The sequence below is a fragment of the Crocuta crocuta genome, unplaced genomic scaffold, assembly GCF_008692635.1.
Source record: "Crocuta crocuta isolate KB4526 unplaced genomic scaffold, BGI_CrCroc_1.0 scaffold21, whole genome shotgun sequence".
Taxonomy (NCBI): domain Eukaryota; kingdom Metazoa; phylum Chordata; class Mammalia; order Carnivora; family Hyaenidae; genus Crocuta; species Crocuta crocuta.
This window is the reverse complement of record NW_027527938.1, coordinates 623,067-634,082: the sequence shown is the minus strand read 5'-3', so window position 1 is coordinate 634,082 and position 11,016 is coordinate 623,067. Positions and strand designations below refer to the sequence as shown.

Sequence of the window (11,016 nt, the reverse complement as noted above, 5' to 3'; positions counted from 1 at the left end):
GCCTGATTTTGGCTTAGCTGCTCTCCTATCTCTCTTGTTCTACCAATTAAATATTTCCTTCTTTTGCCAACACACAGTGCCTTCCTAACATACAATTTATTACATCACAGATGAAAGCAATCTAAGAAACACATTCATAATAAGATCATATGAGTTATTACATTATTCATTGCAGAGATGTTTGCATTTTAATGAGCAGGGAGTTAAATATTGTCATTCTGATTAAAAATTTTGCTTCTAGATTCAGAAAGAAATGGATTCAAATCTTGGTTCCATTAGGTACTACGAGCAATTCAACTAAACCTTTAAGACTCAGTTTCCTGTGAAATGGAAATAATAAGGTTCACTACATATAAGTGATACAATGAGAAAATGAGAAAATATATGTAAAGAATTTAGCACAGTCTCTGACAAATAACACGTTTTATAAATTTGAGTAAAGGAAATAACTAAAATTGATTGAACACATTCTCTATAAAAAGCATAAATAAATTATACATAATAAACTTCTATATTTCTACAGTTGAATCAACATTTAATTAATCATTTAAATTAATTAACATTTAATTAATCAGGCATTGTGTTCAATTGGAGAAACAAAGTATTATATGGGCTTATTTCATCTATACACATATTTATTTATGTATGGGTGGCATCCCATATCCTCTCTGACAGATGACACAAAATGTCACCTTGGCTCAACACAGGTACTAGGTTTAGAGTCACTTGAGTGGCTCCTCCCAGTTGTACAAGTGAGCAAATATTAGTTTACAACAACTGAAGTCATGTAGAGAAGAGGAGGAGATTTGGGTGCAAATTAGACTTACTTTGGAAGTATATGAATGTTTAATGTTTTTATCTGTGTTCTTAATAATCCTGGCATTTTTATGGTAAATAGACAGCACTGGCTGAGTAAAACTGTATATTTTCTCCGTTTAAGTAAACAGCCCAGCTAGTGTATAGAGAGGACAGATAGTGGCACCGTATAAGGAAGGTAGCACAGAGGCTAAGCTAGGGTGTGAGAGGGACAACCTTCAGCTCAACAGGAGAAATCTTCCATGTGGCTATGGATACAGCTGTCATCACCGACACCAAATGGCAAAGGCTGAAGCTTTATACTGTGAATGAATTACACTTTGTATTTCTCTCTGTATGTCTAGTATTTGGAAGCAGGTCTGATATCTTTTGGACTGAATAAGCCCCAGATATTCTTGGTCAAATATGAAAAATGAAAAACTTTGAGAGAAAGGAGACAGATTTGAAGCTAATAGGGACAATTCCAGAAAGTGATTGTAAGAATTAAAGATGCATAGTTGTAGTTATATTATAAGCTATAATATAACTGATCAGAAAATGGATACACACAAATGGATATATGTATGTAATTTTAAAAGGGATATGATGGAGAAATAGTAATGATATCTAACTTATCAAATATATGAAATAAGCAAAGAGTCAAATAGACTCTGTAACCCATTCACTCTCTTTACAAGCCCATCCTACTAACACAGACCTCCTGCTTTAACAAACTAAGTGGTCCTTATTGATGAAATGCCTTGAGCAGTGTGCACATGAAAAATATCATACAAAGAATGTAAGTTTCCAATTATGAAGTGGAGATGTCTCATGGCTTGCATGCTTCTTCCGGTCCAAGTCAGCTGACTGTATAGCTCACTTAGCAACCTCACATGTTACCTAAGCCACAGCATGTGCAAAGCAGGAAGTAAGAAACTGGGGAGTAGGGAGTGGTGTCGGAGGTCTCAGACTTTCTTTGTACCTTTTCAAATAATAAACTTACATGGTAGGTCCTATATGTAGATAAAGAGCATCATACACATTCAAGGAAGTTATAGACACTAATTTTATAGCTCTTAAGGATAAAAAGTGCCCTTTTTTCTAAACTCAAAGTTTCAAGAAATACCAACACTAATTATCACCATTTACAGAGTCTCAAATATGTGCTCAACATTTTGCATACATTGTTTAATCTTCAGAAAAATTAAAATGACAGTATTTTCATTTTAATTAAGAAAACAATATATAGGCAATTAATATATTAAAAGATAAAATAAAAATTTAAAGATATTAGAAAAAAGCCATTCCCAAAGTCCCCAAACTAATTAAAAAGGCAAGCTGGTATTTGAGCCTATCAGGAGCTGATTCAAAATACTACCTCTAGACTAGTGAAAGAGGCAATCAAGCAAAAACTATAAAAGGAAACAATAAATCCTAGAACAGAGGGATGTGGAAGCAAAGGCCAAAGAAGTTTAAAACCATGAACTGACACAAAAGAGATCATTTGGACTGGTTTTAAGGACAAATAAGAGTTTAGAGTAGATAAAGGAAAAGAAGGACCTAACAGAACTCAAAAAATCTATATATTGATACATGGAAAATTATCAATAGTTATTGTGGGGAAGGATTTTATTTTATTTGTCCCCCCCAAATACCCTTCAAATCAGACTCTGAGCTCCTTCTGCCTATAAGCAAGTCTGGAGCTGAGCCTGAGCCTGTTTTCAGAAATTGACATGTTTCTGTGAGTATGCTAGAGGCTCAGTCTATTGCTTTGGACCTAGAAGGGAAAAGTATGCTATAATGAACAATACTGCAATGAAAGTTCTTCTGTGCACTCTATTAGAACTGTGACTCCAGAAGCTATTTTAAATTAAAAAAAAAATTTTTTTGAAGATGTTATGTTGTGAAATATTTTGACACTTAGTGTCTATTTTCTGTTTTCAGTCTTCTGTTTTCTTTCTGATGTATTTGGACTCTGCTCAGGGCACTACTGTATGTATGCATATATCTCTGTGTATGTGTATGAATGGGCCTGTGACTTTTATAGAGAAATATTAATCTTCTTTGGGGCAATCATGATTGCCTTCAGGAAAGTACAGCTTCATTAAAGGCCTCACTTAAAGAAAATGATTATAAAATATATGACTGAGGGTCAATTTCTGTTAAAAAAATTGAATCTTCAAAACACTTGCCCTGCTCCTCAGGTTTGCTAAATTTCTAGACAATATTGCAGTTTGTAATGACCTGTCATGATGATTAAACCTGATCACTTCTTCAGGACTCTTAAAACGAAATATATTTGTTCACCATGCTTGAAACCACAATCAGGAAAAAAAAAAAGATTGATAGTTTTCCTTAATTAGTAAATATTCCATATTCCAAAGGACAGTGTTTTTCATTGAGTTCTCTATATTTAGGTGAATAACACCTTGTAGTCAGTGATTAGTAAAGGTGCAGGGGAGATTCAGGTAACTATGAAATCTATATTCTAGGAGTAAGAAGGTTCTCCCCAAGGTAGCCTATCCAAACTTGTGGGACAAGTACCACTACTGGGTTAGAGGTGATTTTATGTTTTAAAGAGACAGCTTTAAATTACATAGGATTACATCAATGAGAAATGATTCCCTTTCTAGTTCCGTTTCAATCCTTCTTTGGCACGATGATGTAATTAACAACCCCTGACTGAAGCTAATCTTTCTTCTTACAAAAGAGAGGTAAGCCCTAGCATTAGAACCCTCCATCAGAACCTCCCGTAGGCATTGTATTTGGTGGGAAGTTAACAGAACTGTGATGGTTTCATTGTATTTATTTAAAACCACTTCTCAGGGCACCTGAGTGGCTGAGTCGGTTAAGCATCCGACTTCTGCTCAAGTCATAATCTTATGGTTCATGAGTTGGAGCCCTACATCCTGTTCTGTGCTGACAGCTCAGGGCCTGGATCTTGCTTCAGATTCTGTCTCCCTTTCTCTCTCTCTGAACCTCCCCCACTCACACTCTTGTCTTTTTCTCTCTCAAAAATAAACATTAAAAATTAAAAAGAAATTAATAAAACAACTTCTTATTGGCAGATAGTTCTTGTTTTCTATTTACGGTAATGAAACAAAGTTTAAGTTCACTTAATACCTTTTAAGTAAATGAATTTATGAAAAAAAATTAAAGGAAAACAGAAAGTTGAAACTACTCTTTGATATTAAAATCTTTCCCACTCAGGCTATATCTCTGGTGGTGGGGGGAAGTTTTCAAACTTAAAATGCATTAGGAGGCTATGGGCCAGGACACTTCTGACAAAAAGGTTAAAGAATCACCATGGTTCATGCAGGATGCTCAATAGTTATGGGTTAAGAAGGTCAAGAACCCCTATGAGTCAACCCAATGAACACAGTGATGACCAGGAGGCAAAAACAACCAAAACCAAAACCAAAAATAAAAGCAAAAAACCCAAAATAAAACAAAGGAACATTGGCAACAAAGTAATGTGACTTTTATTTAAATAGAAAACTAGCCAATTGTTCTTCCTAGGTTTTCTATTGAACTTGTCTTTTTTGTGCTGATAAAAATTCTCCCTGAAAAGTGATGGAATCATACCTGACAATAAGGTGTTGTAGCTGCTTGTATAAAGTGCCACTTGGCCTTGTCTTATTCTGACAATCGAACTGCCAAACCTGCAGTGCTATTATGGATAGTATGCCTTAATCAAGTACAAAGAGAAGCAAACCCTTGTCTGCCCTCCTCACCAATCCCATCTTCCTAAATCAGAGTGAGAAAATATCCAAAGTCACTCCAAAGGACACTAAAAGTCTCTAGAGATAATATGCTTATAGGATTATCAACAGGAAAAGAATAAAAGGATTTATTTGAAAGGATTACATGGAGGGAAAATAAAATAAAGTCAACAACAACAAAAAATATATATAAGCTTAAAAGTTTTGAAACATATGGATACAGATTATGCATCTTACTGAAAAAAAATACACTGAAGAATTATATACCACACACATCTTTCTGGCTGTTTGGCTGAAAGCAATTTACAGAGTAGCATTGATGACTGAGTAGAACAACATGGACTCTGAAATAGATGTGATACAAGAAAAAAATGTTGAAGAATGACTTGCTTTTCAAGGACAAATGAATACATAATATTAAATTAGGGAGAGAGTGGGGCACCTGGGTGGCTTAGTCGGTTAAGTGTCCGACTTTTGCTTAGGTCATGATCTCGCGGTTTGTGGGTTCGAGCCCCGCGTCGGGCTCTGTGCTGACTGCCAGCTCAGAGCCTGGAGCCTGTTTCAGTCTGTGACTCCCTCTCTCTCTGACCCTCCGCTGTTCACGCTGTCTCTCTCTCTCTCTCTCCTAGAAATAAATAAAAAAAACATTAAAAAAATAAATTAGGGAGAGAGTTTAATGAAAAGATGAAAAATGAGAAAATGTTGGTTTATATATAATCCAGTTCTGATAATAATCTGAGGTACAGGCTCACTGGTATGAGGAAGTTGAACACTTTTACCACATTTAACTTCTTTAAAAAATGATTTTTTAAAATGTTTATTTATTTGAGAGAGAGAATGAGAGAGAGCACAAGAGGGGAGGGAAGGGCAGAGAGAGAGACCGAGGCAAGGAATCTGAAACAGGCTCCAGGCTCTTAGCTGTCAGCACAGAACCGGACATGGAGGTTGAGCCCACAAACTAGGAGATCATGACTTGAGCCAAAGTCGGATGCTTAACTGACTGAGCCACCCAGGTATCACTACCACATTTAACTTCTTAAGGTAATATTACCTTAGATGGAATTTTAAAAAAATAAACTTGAAGAAAAATAGAAACATCTATGCAACAGATCTTTTCAGTATTTGTAATAATTTCTATTTGTACACATTCTTTTTAAAATTAGAGGATAAAATGTTAAAATCTCTATGCTTCCAATGTGAAGATATGCTGCATATATTATTTCAAACTGATAACAACTTTATTTTTTTTTAATTTTAACGTTTTTATTTATTTCTGAGAGAGAGAGAGCGAGAGAGAGACAGTGTGAGAAGGGGAGGGTCAGAGAGAGAGGGAGACACAGAATCTGAAACAGGCTCCAGGCTCTGAGCTAGCTGTCAGAACGGAGCCCGACATGGGGCTCCAACCCACGAACCGTGAGAACATGACCTGAGCCGAAGTGGGACACCCAACCGACTGAGCCACCCAGGGGCCCCAAACTGTAACAACTTAAAAACACTGGTTTTATAATTTCTACAAATGACAGAAATAGCACTCATAAGAATTACATAAATGTCTATAATTGTAAGGACACAAGTCTAAACCAGACTGACTCCATAACAGGCTTTAAGTTTCCCCTCTAAACTAGAAGGCCTAAGTTTCAGCTTCCCTGAAACTATCAGGCAGTTACACATTGCCCAAGGCTAGAGAAACCGCCCACCACATCACTCCACCACACCACCCTTGCAACACCCAATAAAGAAAGGCCAGCAACTATAGATAAAACTCTGTTACCTAATGTTAAAGTTAACCCATTAGGCGCCGAACAAGACCCTAGACTCGCTCTGTAATTGGTTGAATTTAAAAGTACTCTAAATGTTGTAACTGGATCTCGCCAAAAGTAACAAATACTCTAGACAATGTGTATGGTTAAACCCGCTGTCAATGATATTATATAATTATGATTGGATCACTGTTCCCATGCCATAATTTCTGTAAATCCCCCATCACAAACCCCATAAAAAACCTACTCTGCCTTTGTTTGGGGCTCACAGCACAGATCCACTGCACTGGTAAAGTCTGTGAGCCCAAGCTCGAGCCCGTAATAAAGCCCTTTGCCTTTGCATCGTGACTCGGTCTCCCCAGTGGTCTCTGGTCGTTGAGGATACTGCGATCTGGGCATAACATAATCATATCTACCTCATTCCCTGAAAAAGGGTCACAAATAGCTTTATTATTATATAAGTTCAAACCTATGATAAAACAGAAAATACTTATTCAGTGGCTTCCTCAACTATACTCCAAAGGTATGATTGGATTTTTACTTCCGGCTATGAAAGAGTAATGGTATCATCAAAACCAATTATTTTTATGCAGCCACCAAGTCCATGGAGAGAAGTTGAGATACCTGAGCTCCAGCCCAAGCACCAGGGCAGTGAGAATGTTGACTTCATTAGTCTGGGCCACTGTCTTGGGGCTTGAGCAAGAAGAAGCTTCAGCCCACTTGGGCTGTCCTCACCCTTATACCTTCAGCAGTAAACAAGATAACACAACTTCTTAAAGATAAGCCTGAACATAGAAGTCTGAAAGTTGATGTTCCCACCAGGGGGTGTAATGTCTTTTCTTATACCGCAGGATATCAAATATAAGAAAAAGATATTCTGATAAAGAAGTTGTTCAAGACGGGGTCAGAGTGTTATCAAAGAGAAAGTACAGCTAACACTTTAAGGAACAGAAATGGACTATGCTAAAGATAAATTATCCAGTGAGTTTGTTTTTGATAATCCATACATCAAAGGAACATGAAGCTATAGAGAAAGCTTTAATACTTGACTACTCTAGCTCTAAGCTTCAGGAAAACTTGTGGAAGTCCTAGGCTTACTGAAAAAATTGTGTGACTGTCACATACTTAAGGTTTATAATGTAACCCTTCAAAACAGCATACTTGTATCCCTTGGATACAATACCTAGTAGTGCAATTGCTGGGTCGTATGGTAGTTCTATTTTTAATTTTTTGAGGAAACTCCAAGTGGCACCGACACAGCCACGTCGTCTTCAACGAGCGCCAGTTGTAGGATGTCCACGTATTTGCTTGGAAGCCTTTTGAGATTCTTGCTCCAGAAGGTTAACAGGTTCTCCAGATTCCTGTCCTCTTCAGCCTCCAATTGATAAGGTGATACTTCACTCCCTTGGGTCAGTGTGAGGCTGTGTCTGAAAAGGAACAGAAGCTCCTTCGGGGTGAAGAGGCCACTCTCTCTGTTCCATTCATGGGCCCTTGCCTATTCTCCCACTGGTACTCAATGGAGACTGGGACTGAGCCAACATGAAAGTCCTCACACACAACCTCTTGAAAAATTAAATAGAAGATCTTGTAGAAAGGTATGTTGTTTTGCATTTATGTTACAAATTCCTGAATGGTAAATTTAGCATGACTAGAAAATGAATGATTGTTCCTTCATATTTTCCTGAAAACTCTGGGTAAGACCTGCCTCTGTGATCATCATCAAGGGAGCTCAGTAACAGCCTTTGGTAGAGTAAATGGAAGCCAGTAGTCACTGATGTCATGACGGATCATAAAAGAGGCAATCAGAATTAAATAAATAAGAGGAAAACTTCATATGCAGGAAGTTCTATGTAGAACAGGCTTTAAACAGCTATGCATTGTAATACATTGCTACATTTTTCTTTAGGGGGGACTTATAAAATCACCCAGGAATGACCATCTGACAATAAAGAACACTAAGAAATAGTTACTGGACCTGAAATAGTTACTGGATCTGAACAGAGAGAGATGGTGCCTAGAAAGAATCTTTATATGTATAGATTGGGCAAATCAAATATCTAAGTAATTCTTTACTCATTATATTCCTATCTCCCACCCCTCACTGGGGAAAAAAATTAAGTAGAATATCATACAAATTCTGCATCTAGCCTTTTTTCACTCAATGTCTAAATTGTAAATAATTCTTAATATATACAGTCGCCTCTTTAAAGGCTACATAGTGCCCATACCATTATGCAAATATGTCACAAGAATTCTAAGTATACATATTTAGATTGTTTCATGTTTCAAGCTATCCAATAACTGCTGCATTGACTATCTCTATACATAACCTTGATACAGATGTGCAAGTCTCTCTACAGGATAAATTCTCATAAGTGGGTAGTCCAAAGATACGTATATTTTTTTGTTCTTTGGAACCTTACAGATTGCCTTCCAAAGATTTCTGAACCACGTATGTATTCTAACATGATTGTAGACCAGCAGCAGACAGTATTTTATGCATATCCTTACTAATTTGACACTTTATCAAACATGTTAACCTTTGCCAATCGATATGAAATAACACTATCTCATTATGGTTTTTAGAGTATTTATTTTATTCTATTTCATTTTTTTTTTTATCATGAGATGTATACTCTTCAATCTCCATCATTCATTTCAGCCAATCCTTCTCCCCCGCCACCCAAACATACACATACTCTCTGGTAACCATTAGTTTGTTCCCTATAGTTTAGAGTCTATTTCTTGGTGTCTCCCTCTCTCTCATTTGTCCTTTGCTCATTTTTTCCCTTAAATTCCACATATGTGTGAGATCATATGGTATTTGTCTTTCTCTGACTGACTGATTTTGCATAGTGTTATACTGTCTAGCTCTATGCATATTGTTGCAAATGGTGAGATTTCATTCTTTTTATGGCTGAATATATTCCATATATTCCATAATATACATGCACACATCACATCATTTTTATTTATTTATCTATTGATGGACACTTGGGCTACTTCCATAGTTTGACGATTATAAATTATGTCACAATAAACATAGAGGTTCATGTATCCCTTTGAATTAGGGTTTTGTGTTCTGGGAATAAATGTCCAGTGGTGTGATTACTGGATCACAGGGCAGTCTATTTTTAATTTTTTTGAGGAACCTCTATACTGTTTGCAAGAGTGGCTGTACCCAGTTTGCGTTCCCACCAACAGTGCAAGAAAGTTCCTCTGTTCCCACATTCGCATCAACACTTGTTTCTTGTGTTGATTTTGCCATTCTGACAGGTGTGAGGTGATATCTCATTATAGTTTTGATTTTCATTTCCTTGATGATGAGTGATACTGAGCATCTTTTCATGTGTCTGTTGGCCACCTGTATGTCTTCTTTGGAAAATATCTATTCATGTCTCCTGCCCATTTTTCAACAGGATTATTTGGGGGGTTTTGATGTTGATTTGTATCAGCTCTTTACATATTTTGAATACTAACCTATTTTCAGTTATTTCATTTGCAAATATCTTCTCCCATTTAGCAGGTTGCCTTTTAGTTTTGTTTATCATTTTCTTCATTGTGCAAAACCTTTTCATTTTGAGGTAGTTCCATAGTGTGTTTTTGCTTTTATTTCCCTTGAATCAGGCGACTTATTTAGAAAAATGTAGCTGTGGCTGATTTCAGAGAAATCTAGGACTTTTATGATTCTAGGTCTTACATGTTGGTCTTTAATCCACTTTGAATTCATTTTCGAATATATTGAAAGAAAGTAGTGTGGTTTCATTCTTTTCATGTTGCTGTTCAGTTTTCTTAAAACCATTTGTTGAAGAGCTTATCTTTTTCCCATTGTATATTTACATATTCTCCTTTGTTGAAGATTAATTAACCATATAATTGTGGGTTTATTTCTGGGTTTTCTATTCCACTGTATTAATCTATGTGTTCATTTTTATGCCAGTTCCGTACTGTTTTAATTACTACTGCTTTGTAATATAATTTGAAATCTGGAATTGAGATAACTCCAATTTTGTTTTTCTTTTTCAAGATTGCTTTGACTATTTGAGGCCTTTGTGGCTCCATACAAATTTTAGGATTGTTTGTTCTAGTTCTGTGAAAAATGCTGTTGGTATTTTGAATAGGATTGCATTAAACCTGTAGATTGCTTGATCAATAAATCACTATTGCCTCATATGGACCTATGAATTTTGAGATATGTTAAAATCATATTCAACACAAAACATTTCCCCCACATATCCTAGAAGTGGCTCTGGGCAGGAGAACAGGGCAGATTGGTAGACTAAAAGTGGCAAACTTACCCTTACCCTTACATCTTTTGTACATTTTGTTTTTTCTCATGTATATTTATATTTTTCTAATTCTTTTTTAAAAAAAATTTAATGTTTTAATTTACGTTTGAGAGAGAGAGCACAAGTGTGAGTGGAGGAGGGGCAGGGGAGGGAGAGAGAATCTGAAGTAGGTTTCAGGCTCTGAGCCATCAGCATAGAGCCCAATGTGGGGCTCTAACTCTTGAACCTTGAGATCATGACCTGAGCCAAAGTTGGACACTTAACTGACTGAGCCACCCAGGGGCCCCCATGTATATTTATTTCTTATTCAAAAATAAAATAAACATCTAGTCATATGAATAAATACACTGGAAAATAATTTGGTTATGTAATTTTATATATGTATATGTACATATGTATATATACACATAGTTTTGAATAACTGCTGACAGTTTTCTGAAAAAAGTATAT

At 36.2% G+C, this 11,016-nt stretch overlaps 1 pseudogene; it reads left to right on the top strand.

Moving 5' to 3' along the window:
- The first annotated feature begins 6,934 nt into the window (after positions 1-6,934).
- Positions 6,935-7,299, top strand: LOC144221707 (iron-sulfur cluster assembly 1 homolog, mitochondrial pseudogene; annotated as a pseudogene).
- Positions 7,300-11,016: the final 3,717 nt, after the last annotated feature.